Below are 19,940 nucleotides of genomic sequence, written 5' to 3'. Positions count from 1 at the left end.
GTGAATGTGCATGACGAGCGATTCTCATCTGACACACTAAATATAAATATATAAGTCATGAATGGAAACTATGTACATGTATATATCATTGTAGGAAACATTTACCAGGTGTGTAGTTAAAAATACTGACTTTTTTGTTATCACTGACGATAATACCACTTACGATAATAACAAAAGAAGATTAGAATATGAGAAAAGTTAAAACGAATACAAATTTTACGTAGCGCGCATGAATTTATTTCCCTATGTGCTTTTCACAATATTATAATAAAAACTTTACGGATATATTTTTTCTCTTACATCAGTGTACAATTACATATAGATTAAATTGTATAAAGCTTCATTTCTGCTGCCCCAGTTTACATAATTTTTATTTGGATTTTTAAAAAGAATATATTCCATAAATGCCGGTATGAAAAATATATGTTGGTAAAATTCCATATAAGCGAATGGTGCATAACAAAATCATTGCTATAAAATGTTAAAAAGCTACTAAAATAGTAGCATAAGATTTTGTTCCAGAACATTTATTGTGTTTACGTTAGAGTGTTCATGTGTATTAAATAACAGAACCATTCTAAGTCATGACTCTTTCGAGAATCGACCATTAGATTATGGAAACACCATAATATTACTATTTTTAAATTACATAAAAAATATATCGTTAGATATAGCTATATACCCTTTAACGAAATTGGAACTATTCTTGGTAAACAATCATTTATTTACTTTAATATTAATTAAAGTATACATATACCTTAACTTCTTCAAATTAATTCGTTAAATTATATAAACAAATAAACCTGTTGCTTAGTATAAATATAAAACAATGTACGTTTTTCTTCATATATATCGATAGGGGTACCAACATTAAAAGCGATGAAGAAGTATAAAATAGTAGGAAAATTAAGTATCTATCTATAAAAGCACTTAGCGAACGTCACGTAAAAAAAACTTAAAATGAGTTCATAGTTAATATTAACAGTTAATATATATAAGAGTAACCATCAGCTAAAATACAAAATACATAAGATATAAGTATGAGGAAAAAATAGGTTAAACCAAGAAGTAAGTACGTACCTTCTGAAAGAGCAAGTTCCTATGCTTGCAAGGTTTTCAGTGCCTTTTTATTTGTACTAACACTTGGCTACAGACAAATGATATTTTCTTACGCATTATTTGATTGGACAATCGGATTTGTAGGACCAATCAGAACATGTCTTAGATGATTTTATGGATTTCCACTTTAGGACTGATGGCTTATCAGCATTGTCTGGTAGGAAAGATGTTATATCACAGATCGTGTGACTGATAATTGAATTTACATTTTATCGTGGTAAGATCGCATTATTTCTTTTGTCCATCTGTTTGAGTTGTCCGAAGTGTTGATGAAAAAAAGGTAGTCTTCGGATTTATTATTGGATGTTTTTAAGAAATGCAGATGAACTTATTTTTCATCAGAAGATTAAGTTGTTTTTTCCCCGCAAAATATCATGATTACAAATGTCAATTAATTGATTCATCGAATACAGTCAAAATTTTGTAATATTTTGTTCCCTTTAACATGCTATGTTTAAGAATGGCGATTTACATTTTATCTTTAATAAAAACATTCTACAAAAGTTTTTGAATTATATATTTCACCCTATTGTATTGCTATTTGGTTACTATTAATGGAATACTTTTTATTCTTCAGAAAATCGGAGACATTAAAATACAGTCTCTGATAAAATTCATAATTATCTTAGAGTCACAAATAAAATGGTAGTATTTCTGATTTTCTCTATGTCGTTAATTGTTTCAAATATCCGTTTGAAACGTCCGCGCGTGCTTTGTAGAGAATGTTATGTCTGCAAACATTATAATAGGAACAGTATGGTTCTCATGCCACAGATTTAAATGTAGTTGAAGTTCATCATAGGTTGTTTATAAGTTACCATTTTGTTGTAACATACTTTGCGCTAAATCTGTGGAGACAATACAATGTGATTAAAAAAAATCCATGAATCTTTTGAATGATAAAAGAAATGCATAAAAAATTAATTCTGAAACATTGTATATGTCTACAAAGTGTTTCTTGTTAGATAATAATATATGTATATATTCTTTCTTCCTTGACTTTTCGACCAAATGGACCATAAGTTATTCAATTAGATCTCCGTGGGTGTTTAATTGATCTCGTATGTTGTAAGAATGCGCGGCCAATATGCATCAATTAACAGCACGTGCCTTCCTGGTCAATGCTTGTATTATATTTCGTAATAGATTGGAGTAATTCGTAGTTATCATTGTTCCTAGGAAAAAATGATTCCACTCTTCTATGATATTGTATAACAGAAAAAAATATAACAACGCGCACTCGGATACACATATGTGGGTAAAGACGCGATGAATGTATAACTAATTGTTATACACCATCATTTTAAATGTAAAATAAACATTTTTTTTTGAATACACAGAGAGAAGCTATGTTACGGTTAAAAGGTAAAACCATTTGAATACATAGTGTCATTAAAAGAAAACTGGCATTTTTCTAATTTCTTTTTGAAAATGTATCAAATAAACTTGAGCTGTAAATAGGGAATGCTGCTTCCGTAAAGTGAATACAGGCATCCATCCCGTTGACAGGCATATGAATTAAATATGAAAAATAACTGCACATATCATAGTGTAGAAATATTTGCTTGTTCTGATGTTGATGTTATGTTTTACAGCCTACAATAAAGACATTTCGATTTATTCTAAATTATAAAATTAAGATCTATTCTAAAGCATTCATGAAATAATGTTGCAAGTTATTTTTCCTAGTGAAATACGGAAGTATTCACTTATTTTAAGTACGATTAGACATTTTAATAATAGAAAATTAGTCTGCTGTGTACATATTTATTTTTAGCATTTCCGTCGTTTACTGGAAACACCCTCAATACTTTTTAAATACAAAGCCGTGATGAATAATTGAAACATTCGTGAATTATTTGAAAAAAAATTGAAAGTCAGTGATTGAATATTTCCAATGAATATATTTAATGTGTGGTGATTATTATTAGACACGAGTCCTGATGTGAAAAATAGTTTACTGTGGTGTTGTGGTCAATGTGGCGTTAATTCTCTCGTGTCACTTACACGTGTAAATAAACATATTGTAGGTGTCAACGTGTATATTCAAATTAATCAACAGATTGTGATTCTTGGGATGGGGCAAATGTGGTGAAAGACAGATGTGCGGAGAACTGTATGTATATGTAGCATTAAAAAAAACGAAAAAAAAATGTAATAAACACAACGAAAAACGGTTTAAAAACGAATCGGTGACATACAATAATGAATTTCAAAGTCCTTACATTTTTTTTTCATTATATGTACAAATTTAAAGTAAATAAATTGTAAAAAAAATGACAGCCAGCGGTTTTAGTCTCAAAATGTGACTTTAGTTACCTCCCCTGACGCTATGATCACAGTTTTATTTTATACGGTAATGATTTTGAAGGAATGTTGAACGAGTGTTCACTGTGATTTACATGTTCTGTTCTGTTCTCATTTTCACGGGAGGCCTTTTGTCCGCCCTGTCAATTTCACGGGAGCGCTTTTGTCCGCCTTGTAATTTTCACGGGAGGGCTTTTGTCCGCCTTGTCATTTTTGGACGGGAGGGCTTTTGTCCGGAAGGGCTTTTGTCCGTTTCCCGTTTCACGTATTTCATCAGGATAATTATGTGTACATATAAAAAAGAAATCAGTGTCTGTTTCTGAAAATATCAAGATCAATACAGGAGTCAAATACACAAGGTTCTAGGCAAGGCATTCCACGGTCTGTTACAGGAGATATTTCACGATATGTTAAAATTTCACTTATTAAATGACACTGTGTATTGGAGCCATGTTGCGAAACATAATCCCACCCGCCACATGTTAGGTGCAAACATATGCGACACGCTATGTGTATTATTTTCATGACGATCTATAATGAATAAATTTAAAATAAGATTTCTGCTTTGCTCTGAAAAAGAATTTTATGGGGTTTTGTTTAATTATTTCATTATCCTAGAACTTGGTACTGATGCTCAGTGATATCATATAAATGTAAAATAATATCAATCATTTGTTTATATCTATTGGCACAGGCACAGGTATATATACATTTACTAATTAGTATATGGCTAGCAATGGATATAGATACTTACGTATATACTTGATCCTGATGTGCAACAAAACTGCACAAATAAAATAAATGCTAAAAAATTTAAGTTGACATTTTTCGTTTGAGCCGGTCCGACCCGTGAAAATATACGAAATTGTATCATGTTTCCTGAAAGTACATTCCATATTCCACGAAAAAATAAATTTAAATTTTTATTTAATATTACATTTAAGAATTAAAAAAAAACAACCAAAAAAAAAACCAATAACATATAACCAGATAAATTCTGATAATAAAATGACTAGCTGAAGGAAACATCAGAGAAAGTACATGTAGTCCCAAAATATATTTATGATTTTTCACTCTACCCACTTTCATATTTAATTCGCATACAAATAGTATATACAGTACATTGATATGACTGATATAGCAGGTAAATTAAATAAATAGGATACTTCCATTCGAACTGTCAGAATATAAAATATTTGATCTCGGCAGGACTCGAACCTGCAATCTCCTGATCCGTAGTCAGGCGCCTTATCCATTGGGCCACGAGACCAATTCGTTACACCTAGTCAAATAATATACTCATATCGTTTGTATTAGATTCAAAATAATTAGATGGAGCTGTAGTTTGTGCATATAGATTCAGAGACATAACCCACATCAACATCTCTGGTTCATTTCAGCAGTTTAGACAAAGGTAAAAATATTATATATCTAGTTATTAACCTAAGTATAACAATAGACGAAGTAAATTTATCTTTTCCATTCTCCTCCTGAATATTCAAGTATCAAACAAGTATTTAACTAAAAGCCGGTTAATATTATCATAATTTATTAGATTTTCGATTGCTTACAACTTTCATGATGTAAAGTCATACGGACTTGTCAACTTACAAACAAAATGATTTTCTATTTAAAGATATGTTACACAATTAATTTTTAAAGGTACTCCACTGAGGTACGGCCGAATGTCACAAAAAAAGTAAAATTTCACGAACCGATATTTTTTTGTTACCTGCGAGTTAGGGACATTCAAACAGAATCAGTGATACATTGATATGTGTTCTTTGGATTGGCAAGTCGTTTGAAATACATATTTTCTCCAATTTTGTGGGAAAAGCGTTTAAACACCTTTCAGTTTGCAAATCTGAATAAAAACAACGGTCACGTGATGATTCTCGGGATGACTAAAAAGCGAAACGGAGAATTTTTTGTGTATCGGCAGCAACGAAAGTGCGAAACCGGAATATACCAACAATCCATAAATTTAAAAGCAAATAATGGGTTTGTTTGTTAAATTTCTTGTTGTTCACATATGTTCTTGTGAGAAAAATCTTTCAAAAGCAATTTCAATATATTTAAAGCATTACATTGTTGTAATCATGTTTTTTTCTCCATTACAATGATGAATTTAGCTAAACGTACGGAGTTCGAAACTGACATACACAAATTTTACAAATATTCTATGTTAATTTGAGAGCTTTCGTGTAAATATTAAATATTATGTATTAACTTTGTAATGGTTAAAATATCATGATATCTAGGCTAAGAAAATTTACTTTGTCAATCAGTGTAATGGGTCCTATTTCAAAGGTCACTTTGGTTTATCTGACACCCGTTCAGGAAAAAAAACTTCGTAATACCTTTTATACAACGAACATGAATTTGAGTATTGTAAGCATAAAAAATCACATGCACACACAGAATGTTATTCCAGAATTTTCTCTTTAACTCTGATCAAAGCACTGAAAGCACTGGCTAAATAGAGAATGAATCCGGCCTCATTATAGGACATTTAGGCTTCAACTTTATTAGATAATATTTCTAATGTATGTCTAGTGCACATAATTAAAATTCTTTAAGAAAAAATCGATCTCCTTTGCTAGATAGATCTGAAATTTTATATTTATCATTTTACATACATACTTGCATATTTATCCGCATTGGATGTAAACTTTGTTGATGAAAAGATTACTATGTTTTGATCTAGACATTCAAAACTATAGGTAATTGATACCTGTTTCATGCACATGGTAAACATTATCAAGAAGGTCGGAAAAGAGTTACAATCTGGCTCTATTAATATTATTATTATCATTATTGATTTAGCAGATATCCTGATAAATTTTTTCTTATTGGAAGGCCTCCGTACTAGTGATGGGTCAATTGAGCTGTGCTTTAATGTTACCAATATATTGAAAGCTTCCCGGTGGAAAAGAAATTGAGAGCGTTATAAGAGTAAAAAAGGAAAACTGGAATAAAGACAATCAAGGCGACGGCAACGTTCACATGACGCAGCCCCCGACATAGTCAAGCTTCCACAGCAGGGTTATTGCCGTGACTAGTGAAATAAACTTAAAACTGATTATATAGTTGTTGTTTTTTAAACCCTAACTTTCTTTCAAATTAAACGAAACAAAAAAAAATCATGATACAGCAAGACACATGTGAAGGGCAGGTAAGTAAAAGTAACTTTAAGAATTCAGTAAGATATTATTAACCTCACCTCATCAACAACCATTGCTTAAACTATGTTTTATAATACTTCCAACTCCTAGACGGTAAAGGGCAATGCATATATAAACCATTGTTTTTACTCCTTATAGCCCTGTTTATCATGGCATACTCATTGTTAATAGTTTTGTAAATGTTTTGATAAAAAAAGTCGGGTTCATTTCCCGACTATTTTGAAAACACGAGTGACTGGTTTCAAAAACTACAATGGCTAAATATTGATCGGATGCATTTCATTGCATAAATAAGTTAGGGAGAGAACGCTGCTTTTCTTTCTTTATAGCACGAAAACCTTTACTTTTCTCTACTTTTGTCGCTTCTTTCTTCCTGTTTTTCATTTTTGTTGTTTATTCTTTTTATTTACCACTTGAAAGCCTGAAATTAATGTTTTCATTGATAATTTAGCTGTGGTCCTGTTTTGCTTGGTCGTGTGGGTGTTGTATTCATTGAATGTTACCATTCTTTTTTGTATTTCTGATCGAAGATTAGGAAATACAAAGCTAACATTCAATCTCTGACACAGCGGTTTCACGACAAATCTAACAACAAACAGTTCTTAAAACACCTGAAAACTACCGATTTAAAAGAAAGAAATATTTTCATTTTGTTATAAGTATCCAACAAATTACAACGCATTCAAAGTTAAAAAGTAGCTTTGGCTTATAGAATTGTCAATGAATGCTCATTCACAAATTACGCGGATGAATATCATTTTAATCAATGAAAATGCTATTTTAAGCGATGTCGAGAGCTTATTTCACAAATAAATCTGACTGTCGAGTAGTGGAATATATACATGTCGGACTGTTTTGGCGAGAATATTTTTGTTAAATTATTTACATCAATGTTAAAGAACAGGTTTATCTTGAACAAAAAACCTCGAAATTAACCCGAAATGCAGTGAAAAATCTAAATTTAGTATTACTTGATTTTATTCAGGCATTGTTCGTATATCTTCTCCGTGGTGCAAGGGTAACGCGCTCGTTTAGTGTGTCTGGGGTTCAAATCCAATTCAAGGCAATTATTTTTATAAAGTTTCTTTGTTAAGGAAATAGCCACGATATGCAAGGATAAAGTGTGGCTGTCATAAAAATGAACATAAATGATTTTTGATGCAACTCTAGTCATGCAAAATGTTTCAAACTCTGGTACCAAGCAAGAAGAATTATAGTACATAAAAATAAACTTATACAGGAAAATAATACAGTTGTACAGTGCGATTTATATTGCAAAGATCAGAAAATACCACAGAGCTTGCAGCCTTTTGATTTATCTTGTTTTTCGTATGTATTTCTGGAGATTAAATGGGTGGTTCTCGTAATACTTTAAGATTCATAAGATTGTGTATTAAAAGCCTTTGTAAATTGTTTCGGAAATACTGGATATCGTTTTGAAAATTTTAGAGCTACTTAAGTATTTTAAACACGTGAACGAAAAATTTCACAGTAACAGGAATTAAAATTAATTCCTAAGTATTTCGATTATAGTGATTATACCGTAATCAAACGTTAAAGGTCTCCTAAGAAATGTTCTTTGGAATTAAAAATTAAGTGTAAGCACTAGAACATAAACCACCAGATTGCTTGCAAAATCTTTATCGGCAGGATAAATTGGTTCACAAAACATGATTTTTCACAGTCAAGATCAAATGAACAGACTGTCATTTTCTTCCTGTTACCGAATGATACGAACAGACTGTCATTTTCTTCCTGTTACCGAAAAAAACACACCAGGAAGATTTCAAGTAGAGGACACGTCACTGACAGAATGTTCTTAATATTTGAATAGAAAAGAATTTGCTAAAGCCAATTTATGAAAGAGAAATCGGGGATGCTACTTATTAAATTATTTGCCTATAAAAGAGGATTTATTTTACTCGTTTAGATTATTTTCAAAAACAAAAGTCTCAAAAAGCAAAGGTTAGCTGATATTTAGATGTAAACCGCGACATATAAAATTAATTTACCTGTGAAACTGGAGTGAAAATGTGATAGTTTATCCGTTTTTTCTTCAGTGCCTTCAGCACTTTGATCTTATCTGTAGTACAAGTAAACTATATCGTTTTCACCAAAAAATCATTAAATTCTAAACAAGTTTCTAATAGAATCATAAACATTTATTGTATCATAGTTTGAAGACTTTTTGTGTGAAAACGTGTCAGAGTTAAATCGAATTCATATACATGCACAGTGCGTAACTGGAGTGCAGGTAATAAATACCAACACTCCAGAGCATGCCCATTGATGTATTCATTCTTTTTTTTTTGGGGGGGGGGGGTGTGCTTTTATGGAATAACGATAGAAATGCCACATTCAGAAGCTAGTTCATAGGTTTTTTTCTGGGGTTTCATATTGTTACAATAGGAAACGTGCATTTAATTTTGCCTATGGTATGAATATGATGTAATTGTGTGTGGAACGTGTATGTACGATCCTATCAAGATAGCCTACGAAACGTCACTCATTACATACACAGATGCCCGTTTGTGCCAGAAACAATTTTGCAAAGGGGGCACCTGAGTTCTTTCTCCACCAGTAAAACTGAAGATTCGCAAAAATGACCTACACAGTTTTGTGTGACGTAACCCCCACTCCATCCCAAATACAAACAATCAAATCAAATGAGACATGTCATTAACTGTATTTGATTTAAATACGTTATAGATAGCGTTAAATACTTTTATTAGTGTGATTACACTGTGCTCGTTTTAGTATAAATATCACCGATGCATTATGTTTGCCTTAGAATATTGAAATTGAAACTGAAATGTCAATGAAAATAATTGTACATGTATATAATATCTTTCCGTTTTGTCTAGAAAATGACCGCTTCGCTGGCGTTTGATTTTTCAAGACTACGAAATTGCTACCTTGATTATCTTTTATACAGTTTTTCTTCGTTATACTCAAGTTATATAAACATGATAGGTTAGAGAGTTGAGAAAAAATCAATAGACTTTTTTACCCCCGTTTACTCTGTTGTTCCAAAAATGTCCGTTGCGTATTTTAGTTATACCCGATGAATTGTGGGTAACTTCTGTACATGTCTGGGAAAACCAACTTTCATTTTTGCATCAAAAGCTAATGTGAATATGCATTTTCTAGCATAATTGTTGTTAGAGGGTTGGTTAAAGTGTAAGTTATTGTTATTTTAGTCATAATATTGTGATTTGTGGGGAAATTTGTATACATTTTTTTTGGACACCAAATTACCCGTCAGACCTCAGTGTAGCCCCTTTAAAGTAAAAGATATATGGTTAACTTTAGGTGAACTAAGGCCTGGTGGCCCAATGGATAAGGCCCTTCACTAAAGGTCAGGAGATTGCAGGTTCGAGATCGAATATTGGTATTAAAATATCTTTATAATTAAATTTTCATTTTTCATCAGGAATAAATCAAAAGTGTTGAAATTTCTGAAACAGTAAGTCGTTGAGCAAATAACTCAAAATCGAGTAAGCTAAACATATGGCATTATTCTGCAGAGAAATTTTTGAACTATCATTTTTTGCATTAGCGGATAGAATTTTGTTTCACAGTTGCACACATATATTTTAGAAATTAAAAACAGAGAAACACGATTTAAACATGTAAAAGACTAATCATAGGTTACATAAAATAACAAAAATATATTTATAAAATAGCCTTATACAAGAGCACACTTTTTAAAAAAATACAATTAATTATTCAATACTGGTATATTTATCGCATTAACATTAAAAGAGGCATGCATAGCTATTGTTAAATACCGCGTTTGATATAAAATGAAAATAAAATACATGTATTATTTATTACAACATTTCCATATAAAGAATACTTTAATTATATATAAGCTCAAACTTATTTTTTATCTTGATGATAACATACCCCTCTGATATACATATGTATTTAGACAATTTTTCATCAATTTGGATATGATTAAATAAATAAACATCCATTTCGAACAGAAACAAATTAAAATTTCTTGATACAAAATAAGTGGAGACACGCGGTCTCGTGTCCCAATGGATAAGGCGCCTGACTATGGATCATGAGATTGCAGGTTCGAATCCTGCCGAGATCGATTTTTTTCCCCGTATATTTATGCTTAATAATGGACATTTCTTTAAAATAAAGAATCGAAGAAATTAAATTATTTTAATTTACTTAAAGAATGATATGCATAATCATTAAATAAACACAAATATTAATCTGTCCATTCCGGTGATTGAACGTAATTTTCAAGACTGGGATATCCTTGCGATTTTGACTATACATGTAAGTGAACAATGTATATAAATATTTCTTTCAGCTGGTTTGAAAGTTGAATATAGCCAAGCAGCAGATCTGTGTCGGTTTGCTGCTAATTGTATATCCTGTCGAATTTAGCCAAGCGACAATACTTTTGCCGCTTAATGTCGGTTCGAGTCGTTCTTGGACCTATTTCATTTGTTTTGTTTATTATCATAAACATTTTTAATGCTCTTTGTTTCTCTGTATTATTTTTAATTCACACTACCAATTTTATATTTATCAGCCCCCTTTTAACCATTTTATTGTGATGTATATCAATATATAACCATTGCAAACATGTTGCAGCGACCTGTGACGGTGTCGTATATGGAATTTTTCCAGTGCAACTTTTAGATAAAGAATAAGTTTTATTTTATTCTAATTTGACATCAGCATTCTTATGAAGGAAATTTAAAGTTGGAAACCTATTTTGATAGAAATTTTGCATCTACAATAAAAAATCAACATAATTTCCGTTTAAAGCTATATTAAACTGAAATCATTTCAGTATGATCAGTTTTTTCCTGTTTGTTATCGGTTTTGTGTAATCGGTTATATCTGGCAAGTACATACAATGTATATATTTCAAATTGGTGTATCACACTTTGTTGAAATGTAAGGGTCAAAATGACATTGAACATTTAACAGTGTTGCGGTCATACATGCCGTAACGGTCTCGTGGCCCAATGGATAAGGCGCCTGACTACGGATCAGGAGATTGCAGGTTCGAATCCTGCCGAGATCGAATAGTTTTATGTTTTTTTCCAACTTTTCAGTAAAAAAATATTTGATTTTACATTCGAATCACGTTTATACTTTTACATATTTAAATTTTTTTTGGCATACTTTCCCCCTGCGATCGTTAAGGAATACATTCACGTTAGTTCACGAAAATTGGTAAGTAATAATGAAATTACATGTTTAACTAATCCAAGCATCTTTACGATTATAAGATATCATTTGTATCAGAAGACATTGGTTAAGAAGTCTTTCTTAATAGGATTGCTTCATCATCTTATGTTACAAAACAATGTGCATATACACGCCAACACGTAGCTGTACTTATCAGTTATAATTCCTTATCAACTTACATCAAAACTGTTTTTAGTTAATGCTACAAATTATATTCACTTCGGCGGGCATTTTCTGAGTACATTTGTATTTATAGCGATTTCAGTAATGTAAGTCATTTATATTCTTAGAACAATCATCTTAAAACAATTAAGATTTTGAAATATATGTTATATCATACGTTTCTATAAGTCAGGAAACAACAATGCTTATGATTGTCCTATTTTTTTCACATTTAGAATGGAATCACAATATACACAGAACTTGAATGGTCCATAGAAATAATATATAAGAATGCAATTTTATCACAAGCTATTGAGGTAATGGTCAATTATGACCCGGAATTCAAATTTTATTTACATGCTTTTTAATTAATAATTTACATAAATTTCAATAGGGAGCACTTTCATGAATGTTATAATGTACCTTTATATTAAGCACAAAAATGTAGCTGTTTTAATAGAATGTATTACTGGCATTTTTACCACCTCTCAATGTGAAATAGCACAGTCCGATTAAACGCCATAAGACATCTTTTCCTACAGAACAATTTGTTATATCCTGTATGTTTTCATATAAAAACAAATTTCGTCTAACATATATAAACATTTACAACATTGTATTCAGCATGTAAGTGGTCTCGTGGCCCAATGGATAAGGCGCCTGACTACGGATCAGGAGATTGCAGGTTCGAATCCTGCCGAGATCGAATGTTTTTTATATTCAGTGCGAATGTGTTTAAGTGAAAATTTATCTGTACCTCATAGTACATAACAATGTGCATATAAACGCCAACACACAGCTGTGCTTATCAGTTATAATTCCTAATCACCAACATAAACATGTCAGTAAATGTTGCATGTGATATTGATCTCTAAGGATCAGGAGGTTACAGGTTCGAATCCTGTCGAGATCGATTTTCCCCGTATATGTATGCTTAATAATGGACATATCTTTATAATAAAGAATCGAAGAAATAAAATTATTTTAATTTACTTAAAGAATGATATGCATAACCGTTAAATAAACACAAATATTAATCTGTCCATTCCGGTGATTGAACGTAATTTTTCAAGACTGTGATATCCTTGCGCTGTAAGTGTTCAATGTATATAAATATTTCTTTCAGCTGGTTTGAAAGTTGAATATAACCAAGCAGCAGTATATTCCCCAGATCTGTGTTGGTTGTATCAATTGTAGCCAAGCGACATTTTTGTGCTGTTAAATGTGTATTCTATGGGTATCGAATGTAGCCAAACGACACTGTATGTTTGCTGCTAAGTGTATATTCTGTCGAATTTAGCCAAGCGGCAATACCTTTTTTCGCTTAGTTTCGGTTCGAGTCGTACTTGGACCTATTTTATTTTTTGTTTATTATCATGAACATTTTTAATGCTCTTTGTTTCTCTGTATTATCTTCAATTCACACTCCCAATTTTATATTTATCAGCCCCCTTTAAACCATTTAATTGTGATGTATATCAATATATTATAACCATTTCAAACATGTTGCAGCGACAAGTGACGGTGTCGCATATGGATTTTTTTCCAGTGCAACTTTTAGATAAAGAATCGGTTTTATTTTATTCTAAGAAGGAAAATTTAAAGTTGGAAACCTATTTTGATAGAAATTTTGCATCTAAAATAAAAAATCAACCTAATTTCCGTTTAAAGCTATATTTAACTGAAATCATTTCAGTATGATCAGTTTTCTCCTGTTTGTTATCGGTTTTTGTGTAATCGGTTATATCTGGCATGTACATATAAGTATGATACATTCTAAAATGGTGTATCACACCTTGTTGAAATGTAAGGCTTAAAATGACATAGAACATTTTTACAGTGTTGCGGTTATACGTGTCATAACGGTCTCGTGGCCCAATGGATAAGGCGCCTGACTACGGATCAGGAGATTGCAGGTTCGAATCCTGCCGAGATCGAATATTTTTATGTTTTTCAACTTTTCAGTAGAAATATATATGATTTTACATTCGAGTTATATCTTTAAAACAATTTTGGCATACTTTCCCTCCCTGCGATCGTTAAAGAATACATTCACATTAATTTTGTTCACGAAAATTCCTAAGTAATAATGAAATTACATTTTTAACTTATTCAAGCATCTTTACGATTTGTATAGAAAGACATGACAATACTGTTGCTTTAGAAGCCTTTCTTAATATAATTTCTTTTCTACCTCATATTACATAACAATGTACACATACACGCCAACACACAGCTGTACTTATCAGTTATAATTCCTTATCAACAGCAAAACTATTGTTAGTAAATGTTACAAATTATATTCACTTCGGCGGGCATTTTCAGAGTATTTATAGCGATTTCAGTATTTAAGTCATTTATATTCATAGAACAATCATCTTAAAACTATTAAGATTTTGAAATATATGTTATATCATACGTTTCTATAAGTCAGGAAACAACAATGCTTATGGTTGTCCTAATTTTCAGATACAAAATAGAATCAAAATATACACAGAACTTTAATGGTCCATTGAAATGATATATCTGAGAAAGCTACCGAGAAAATAAGAAAAAGAACACTTGTTTGTTAGCACAGTCCGAGACAGCTTTTCCTAAAAAACAATCTGTATGTTTTAATTTAAAAAACAAATTTTGTCTAACATTAATAAACATTTATAACATTGTACCTACCACAGTTTATGGAAGCGGTCTCGTGGCCCAATATATAAGGCGCTTGACTACGGATCAGGAGATTGCAGGTTCGAATCCTGCCCAGATCGGATTTTTTTTAAATATTCAGTACGAATGTATTTAAGTAACAATTTATCTGAATTTACATTAAGACTTTAAAACAATTTTATGCATTCACATAAAAACTCTTAAGTTATAATGGAAAAGCATTATATAATTATTTGAGCATTATCTATGTTATGAAATATTATTTGATGAACAGAAAGACATGCTTCTAGTGTTGTTTATGTAGTCTTTCTTAATAGGATTTGTTTACCACCTCATATTACATAACAATGTGCATATAAACGCAGCTGTGCTTATCAGTTATAATTCATAATCACCAACAAAACATTTGTCAGTAAATGTTTCATAATTATGATATTCATCTCTTAGATCATTTGCAGACCTTTATGGAGATTTTGATATTATAAAACATTTTTTATTCTGACAACAATAATCTTAAACTTTTGAAATATTGAAATATATTATTTTGTCATATGTTTCTATTAGTCAAGAAACAACAATGCTTATTGATAATTAACCTTATTTTCACATATAGAATGGAATCACAATATACCCAGAAGGTGAATGGTCCATAGGGATTATATTTCTGAGAATGATGTCGGAAAAATAAGAAAAATAATATTACATGTATTTGGTTTGATACAATAATTCAATTTGTCTATTAACTGGTGAACAATACAATAACAAATTTTATAACCAGTTATTTAAGTAATGGTTAAAGGCCAATTATACCCTAAAATACAAATTTTATTACGGGCTATTAAGTTTATAATTAACGTAAATTTCAATAAGGAACATTTTCCTCAATGTTATATTGTACTTGTATATTCAGACACGAAAATGAAGCTGTTTTATTACACTTCTTTTACCACCTCTCCATGTGAAGTAACAAAGTCCGATGTTACGCCTCAAGAAAGAACAATTTGTTATATCCTTTATGTTTTCATACATCTAACCTCGTGATATCTATGCACATAAAAATAAGAAAAAAAGAAAGAAAGTAAAAAAAACAACAAAAAAAACGCATTTCGTCTAACAGTGATACTCATTAAGAATATTGTATCGAACTCAGTGTATCAAGGCGGTCTCGTGGCCCAATGATAAGGCGCCTGACTACGGATCAGAAGATTGCAGGTTCGAATCCTGCCGAGATCGAATATTTTTGTCGACACTGCGTTGCTGATATAGTTTGATTTCACTCAGATTGCGTATTATATTTTAATGACACGTTTTGGAATTTTCTTGATATCTCTTGGTTTTATACAGTCAGTGATAACTTCGCTAACAACGATGAAGAATGCATTTATAAATGTTATCAAGAAACTGTTTTTTTTCTCAATATTTTAAATGACAAGAACAATTTGTTATATCCTATATGTTTTCATATATCTAAACTGGTGATATCTACGTATTCGTCTTACAATAATAGATATATACAAACATTGTACATGTATTTCAGATAATTTGACACTGTGTATCGAAGCGGTCTCGTGGCCCAATGGATAAGGCGCCTGACTACGGATCAGGAGATTGCAGGTTCGAATCCTGCCGAGATCGAATATTTTTATATTTACGGCGAATATGTTTCAGTGAAAGTTTATCTGAAATTACCTTCGAATTATGATTATACTTTTATATCTTAAAACAATTTTTTATGTGTCTGAATTGACATTGAAATAGCGTTTATACAATTATAGCTTAACACGTTAACTTTAGAAGTTTCTTGATTCTTGTTTATCTTGTTTTCATACGATCAGTAATATTTTGACTATGAATGTTTTTACAGTTAACAGTAAATGTCTCAGAATATTTTCAGATAATGTCTATCTCAATAAATAAAGGTTCTAACCACCGATCAGGAGACTGCATTGATATAGAATGTTTTGCATTAAAAAAAATCCGGTTATCTAAGATTATGAAAATATATCAATTATAATCTTAAATTCAGATGGTCTTAAAATATCTAATAACGTTTAACCATAAAAGAATAGTAACTTGATTCTTCATTTTGTTTCGGAACAAGCATTAATAATTTGCTAATTAATGATGAAGAAAAAATTTTTAAAGCTATTTTAGGTTATAATAAAAGTAAATTTCAATACGGAACATTTTCATAAATGTTAGAATATTGTACTTGTATATTCAGACAAGAAAATGAAGCTGTTTTAAAAGACTGTGTTACAACCTCTCAATGTGAAGTAATAAAATCCGTTTAAACGCCTCTAGAAAGTTTTTCTTGAAGAACACTGTTATATCCTATATATTTTCATACAATCTATGTACAAAAATACGCATTTCGTCTAATATTAGTATTTTCAACATTTTATGCGGTCTCGTGGCCCAATGGATAAGGCGCCTGACTACGGATCAGGAGATTGCAGGTTCGAATCCTGCCGAGATCGAATATTTTTATCTTCACTGCTTTGCGGATATATTTAAATGAAAATATATCTGATTTCATTCGGGTTGCTTTTATCTGTTTATTCTGTTAATAGATATTTCACCAACACGTTTTGAAATTTCTTAATCCCTGTTAATTATAAGTGATAATTTCCCTTTGAACGATGAAGAATGCATTTATGAATTTTATCAGGGAAATATGTAAATACATTCTTAAATTATTCAAGCATATATCTGTATAGAAAGACTCGTCAATAATGTTGTTTAAGGAGCATGACTTACAACACCACATTATGCAACAATGTGTGAATAAACAACAATACACAGCTGTGCTTATCTGTTATCATCTCTTATTATCAATACAGATATTGTCAGTAATTGTTTCAGAATTTTTTCAGATAATTTCAGCTGAATGGATAAAGAGTCTGACCAGAGATCAGGACACTGCCTGTTCGAGTTCTGTGTTGTGATCAAATATTTTGCATTTATTAATATTCCGGTTAACTCTGATTATGAAAATATATTAATTATGACTATTCAAGTGGCCTTAAAATATTCAAACACGTTTAACCCTAAAAGAATATTTACTTGTTTATTCATTTTGTCTCCTAAACAATTATTAATAAATTACAAATGAACGAGCTATTGTTAAACTATTTTAGGTTATAATTAACGTACATTTTAATACTCATTTTTTTCACGTAAAATATGTTGAGATTGTATATACAGACACGAAAATGACGTGTTTTTGTAGACTGTGTTACTACGATTTTTTATACCACCTTTCTGTGCTTTGAACTTATCTCTTATCTCACTTTATGAAATCCTTTAACTTTGCTAAGTGGAAACGTGCGTGGTATATCATACCAAATTGGAACAAGGTTAACATTATAAATATTGTATTGCTACACATAGCATGAAAGTGGTCCCGTGGCCCAATGGATAAGGCGCCCGACTACGGATCAGGATATTGCAGGTTCGAATTCTCCGAGACGGTAATAAACTGTAATATCTTTAAAAAAAAATTTAACATATTTTTCCGCCACGGTCGATAAATAATGCAATCACTTTTTAATGAAAATATATTTTGATTGATATTCAAGTATTTTTCTACGATTATAAGATATTATTTTTATTGGAAGACACGACAATAATGTTGTTTTTGTAGACTTTCTTTACAACGTCATGGTAACAATGTGCATATAAACGGTAACACACAGCTGTGGTTAACAGTTATAAGCTCATATCATCAACAAAACTATTGTCAGTAAATGTTTTATATCATTTTCACCATGACGAACGATTTCAGAATTGTAAGACATTTATATTCTGACAACAATCATCTTCAACTATTTAGATATTAAAATATATTGTTATATAATATGTTTCTTTATTTAGGAAACAATAATTCATTAAACGTCCTTATTTTCACATAAACAATAGAATCAAAATATACACAGAACATGAATGGTCCATAGGAATGATATTTCTGAGAAAGATACCGAGAAAATAAGAAAAATAACATTAGTTTGTTTGATAAATCATTCATAATTTGTCTATGAATTGATTAACAAGCTGTTAAGATAATAGTTAAAGGCCCATTATGTCCCCCGAATACGATTTTTTTACAAGCTATTTAGATGATAATTAACGTAAATAACAATAACAACATTTTCATAAATGTTAAATTGTACTTGTATATTCAGAATGTTTTATTATACTTCTTTATGTGAAGATTTAACGCCTCAAGAGAGTTTTTCCTGAGGAACAATGTGTATCCTTTTTGTTTTCATACATCTAAACTCGTGATATCTATGCACATAAAAAAAGAAAAAGAAAGAAAAAACAACAACGAGAAAAAACGCATTTCGTCTAACAGTGATACTCATTAAGAATATTGTATCTTACACAGTGTATTTAAGCGGTCACAAATGTGGCGCCGTTAAATGTCGCAACGCCGCTAAATGTCGCACTTGCTGCTAAATGTCGCACCATTGCCGCTAAATGTCGCAACCGCCGCTAAATGTCGCAAAATCATTTGCCGTTAAATGTCGCAATGTTAACGTTAAATGTCGCACGAATTTCCCTTACAGTTAAATGTCGCAACACTACCGTTAAATGTCGCAAGATGTAAATTCATTTAAAGTAGTATTATATTACCTTTTAACATTCTCATAGTTATTTTATTGTAATTACCATCTTTGTTTTACTTGTTTTCTTTTATGAACCTAAATATCGAGGTTTTGAACAGCTATATAATGTATTCTTTAGGATAGAAAGGATAATTGATACTAAATTCTCAATAGATAAGTATTTTTCTTTTGTTTCCCATTTTCATTTGTAACCCTGATTGACAACAGATTAAAGGTATTATGTTATTGTCGCTCTCAGAATTTGGTTTAAGTAATTTCATTTATTTTCTCAGACACTACCGAATTTTCTTTAAATGTGGTTTATTTGTTAACTATGATCATATGATGCAATATCAAAGGGCAGATAATTCTAGATATAGTTTGCAAATTTATTCCCCTTATTTCTCTTAGATGCTTTCGCTCTGATTAACCTTTTGGTTACGGCTAATTTCAAACATATTCACGTTAAACTTAAATACTTATTTCATATAAAAGTACTAATGCATTTCTAAAGGACAGATGATCCTGACAGGTATTTTTGCTAAATTATCTCCCTTTTTATATTTTCCCCCCAAATTACATATTAAATATTCACTTCAAACGTGAAGGCAAAATTTCTTATTTTATCAGAAACGGCAAATACGTGAAAAACATAGTATGAAATGCACGG

The 19,940-nt window shown here is 30.8% G+C and overlaps 1 long non-coding RNA gene and 8 other non-coding genes across 9 annotated transcripts; 8 read left to right on the top strand and 1 right to left on the bottom strand.

The window, feature by feature from the left end:
* Positions 1-4,623: 4,623 nt before the first annotated feature.
* On the bottom strand, positions 4,624-4,696 carry Trnar-acg (transfer RNA arginine (anticodon ACG)). The gene has a single exon. It is a non-coding gene; the product is annotated as a tRNA-Arg (tRNA).
* A 386-nt stretch (positions 4,697-5,082) lies between these two features.
* On the top strand, positions 5,083-6,509 carry LOC132740761 (uncharacterized). Its single transcript, XR_009627206.1, has 2 exons — positions 5,083-5,427; positions 6,286-6,509. It is a non-coding gene; the product is annotated as an uncharacterized LOC132740761 (long non-coding RNA).
* A 4,134-nt stretch (positions 6,510-10,643) lies between these two features.
* Trnah-aug (transfer RNA histidin (anticodon AUG)) lies at positions 10,644-10,716 on the top strand. Its single transcript has one exon. It is a non-coding gene; the product is annotated as a tRNA-His (tRNA).
* An 881-nt stretch (positions 10,717-11,597) lies between these two features.
* Trnar-acg (transfer RNA arginine (anticodon ACG)) lies at positions 11,598-11,670 on the top strand. The gene has a single exon. It is a non-coding gene; the product is annotated as a tRNA-Arg (tRNA).
* A 962-nt stretch (positions 11,671-12,632) lies between these two features.
* Trnar-acg (transfer RNA arginine (anticodon ACG)) lies at positions 12,633-12,705 on the top strand. Its single transcript has one exon. It is a non-coding gene; the product is annotated as a tRNA-Arg (tRNA).
* A 1,158-nt stretch (positions 12,706-13,863) lies between these two features.
* Trnar-acg (transfer RNA arginine (anticodon ACG)) lies at positions 13,864-13,936 on the top strand. The gene has a single exon. It is a non-coding gene; the product is annotated as a tRNA-Arg (tRNA).
* Positions 13,937-15,821: 1,885 nt separating this feature from the next.
* On the top strand, positions 15,822-15,893 carry Trnar-acg (transfer RNA arginine (anticodon ACG)). Its single transcript has one exon. It is a non-coding gene; the product is annotated as a tRNA-Arg (tRNA).
* Positions 15,894-16,222: 329 nt separating this feature from the next.
* Positions 16,223-16,295, top strand: Trnar-acg (transfer RNA arginine (anticodon ACG)). Its single transcript has one exon. It is a non-coding gene; the product is annotated as a tRNA-Arg (tRNA).
* Positions 16,296-17,067: 772 nt separating this feature from the next.
* Trnar-acg (transfer RNA arginine (anticodon ACG)) lies at positions 17,068-17,140 on the top strand. The gene has a single exon. It is a non-coding gene; the product is annotated as a tRNA-Arg (tRNA).
* The last annotated feature ends 2,800 nt before the right edge of the window (positions 17,141-19,940 follow it).

Source organism: Ruditapes philippinarum, unplaced genomic scaffold, assembly GCF_026571515.1.
Source record: "Ruditapes philippinarum isolate M1 unplaced genomic scaffold, ASM2657151v2 ctg179_1_1_1_1, whole genome shotgun sequence".
NCBI lineage: Eukaryota > Metazoa > Mollusca > Bivalvia > Venerida > Veneridae > Ruditapes > Ruditapes philippinarum.
Note: the sequence above shows the minus strand (reverse complement) of the source record. Positions and strands in the feature narration are given on the sequence as shown.